The following is a 3040-nucleotide window of genomic DNA, read 5'->3' as shown; positions in this document are numbered from 1 at the left end:
GGCTTCAGAGCTGAGTTATTCATGTGTTGGTCATGTGTCGCCACTGTTCCAAAATGTAGAAAACCAACACAAGAAACTCATACAAAAAGGTCATAAATGCCACAGAATACCGCTTAGCAGTTGATCTGCTAGCGAGGGCTTTAGCACGTCCTTGTATTGTTCCCTGACAAAGAATAGGTTAACAGATTTTAGCTCTTTTTTTCTCAGGATAATGCCTCCATTGATTATAATCCACAGTGAGAAGAGGAGGCAGGGGGTCTTCATTATGAGGGGGATTAAGTTAAGCCGCTGACAAAGTAACAGTGTCCCCTTGAGGAGACAGAGAGGAAGGCCGCCACTCGCAAGCACACTCTGGGAAGCAGTGTAATAACTAAGGACGTCGGTCGACTAAATGAGGGGGAGACGACCAGAGAGAGAGAGAGAGAGAGAGAGAGAGCAACAGAAAGAGAGCCAAAGAGAAAGAGAGAGAGACACCCCTTGAGTCACTCCTGCCACAAACTAGCCAAAACATCCCTGTCCGAGTGACGCCTGCTACGCTAACGAGTGGGGGCCACTGCGATGACATACTGAGACACTGAGATGAGCTCCACACTGTACCGGTGTTAGCTTAGCATCAACAGGAGACAACCTATACACAGGGGGGGGAAGTGGTCAGGGTCCTGGGGAGAGATAAAGTTAGGGCTAAAGTTCTCCTAGCGTAGCGTAGCGTAGCCTTACCTGGCCTGTAGCTCCCACCACCATGCCGGCGCTCATGGGTGTTCCGTCTGGGAGGTCCAGACCCCGGGGAATATCCAGAGAGCGAGTGTGTCAGTGGTGAGAAGGGTGGGTCCGAGCGTGGGGGTGTGTGTGTGTGTGTGTGGAGGGGAGGCGCTAGTGCAGGGTGGTATGGCTGACTACTGTGAGTGGATTAGTGGGCAACCGTGCTTAGACCTACAGAGACACACACACACTCTGGGGATGGTGTGTGTTTGTGTGTCCTCAGGAGGATTATGTGGACATAAATAGAGGAGTCCTCTCTGCTGACCTAGAATCAGACCTGTCGCGTACCAAGGAGTGACGAAAGACAAAACGCACACACACACACACACACACATACGCACACACATACACACACATACACACAGCAGGTGCTGCTTCGTCACCATTTCCACCATTAGAGGTGTCCAAAACAGACACCTATCACACACACACACACACAAACCTTACTGATTACACTTTTCGTTCACTGGCAGGGCCAAGCCACCTACTATACCGATTAATAACAAGCGAGATGAAAGGGAGGTATTTTCTGAATTCGTGTTTTTTCATTTCGAAGGACAGATTATTCTTGAGCCAACCTTGTAATCAAAAAACGACAAAGCCTATGGATTGGGGGGAGGAGGGGGGGTTCCATGTAGCATTGCATCATCATCGTCCAGGAAAATCATCGCATGCTGAGATTGAAACATAGAAAAGACATAACAGCTGCATCCTGCACACCCGCACAGGAACACACATCTGCACCACGCTGTCGTCATCTAAAGCTACTCTAAGTCCTCCATCACTTAACGTCATGACCTTTCGGGTCTTTGTTTTATATCTCAAGCCACGTTTGAGAGAGCCTCGACAATCCATCCGCGAAGATCCGTGAATCTCTGCAGACTCACACCGCTTACTGTAGGAGGCGCTATCCGTCCCAGCCAAGCCCACACAAACCGGACCTGCGCCACGAGACAGGACTTCTATTATGGGATGTATGGCTCTAGGACCGGGCTCCTGGGTCAATACCAGCAACTCTGGACCCCGGTGGCCTGTTACGCAAACCCCAGAGCTCCCTGTTTGGCGTGTTGCTCGTGTGTTCACACCACACCAGTACACGAGCACTCTCCATGTCCTACCTGTCGCCCTCTAGACCTCAGCATTACTGGGAGGGTACGTCAGGGTTGGGTCCCGAGGTTTGTTCCCCTGGGAGATTGGACAGTGACCCCATGTTTGACCTGCGGGGCTGGGGGGTCAGGGGATGGCTGGGAGGGATTAGCAGCACTGGAGGCTGGATTATGTTATGGTTCCTCACTGGGACGACAGACAGGGGTGGGATGCCCTTGTTTTGTCATGAACACACTTGCACGCACACGTGTGCACACATACAGACAAGCATGCATGCACAACCACACACAACCACACACACACACCTCGGCCCTCCTTTATGAAGTGCCTCTAGAGCAGCAGAGCCTACTGGAGCAGGCCCAGTCAGCAGGTCTGGTCCCCAGGGAGGATTGAGCTGAGCACTGCTGAACGGTTCACATATCAATTTACATCTCTCTCTCTCTCTATCCATATCCCCCATTCCCTCTCTCTCTATCCACCCCCTACATCTCTGTATCCATACCACACCCATTCCCTCTCTCTATCGCTGTCTCTCTATCCGTATCCCCCACTCTCTCTCTCTCCACCCCCTCCCTCCCTCTCTCTCTCTATCCATATCCCCCTCTCTCTATCCACACCCCCCTCTCTCTTTATCCACACCCCATACCCCTCCCCCCCTCACTCTCTCCATCCACACCCCCCACTCCCGCTCCCTCTGTCTCTCTTTATCTATCTGTCTATTCATCTATCTATCAACCGTTCCTACGGTGCATGCCACAAAACGCCCTCTTCCCCTTCACATGGCTGATGAGTAGCTGGGTCTAACTGTCCAGGGACGTGGTCTTTCCACAGACATGCACAACAACTCTCCCTAAGTGGATTAGCGGACGGCCTCTGACAGGGGCCGTCGACCTGCAGGATCTCAGGGTGTTTCCCCCATGACGGCTGCTGCTGCCAGTGACCTTTCAGAGCCCGGAGAGGCCAGAGAGAGGCCAGACTCCGAGGTCAGAGCTGGGTTCTGGAGACTGGGGGTGTGGTTTGGGGGACTTATGAATGGAGAGGGGAGAGAGAGAGAGAGGGGAACAGACAGACACACAGAGATAGACACAGACAGATGGACGATGCTGTTAGTTGTGGGAGCCCGATGGCCTTTGAGTGAGACAAACGTAAGAGTGACCCCGCTCTAATTGAAAGG

Source organism: Osmerus mordax, chromosome 23 (genome assembly GCF_038355195.1).
Source record: "Osmerus mordax isolate fOsmMor3 chromosome 23, fOsmMor3.pri, whole genome shotgun sequence".
NCBI classification, from domain to species: Eukaryota; Metazoa; Chordata; class Actinopteri; order Osmeriformes; family Osmeridae; genus Osmerus; species Osmerus mordax.
This window is presented reverse-complemented; position numbering follows the sequence as displayed.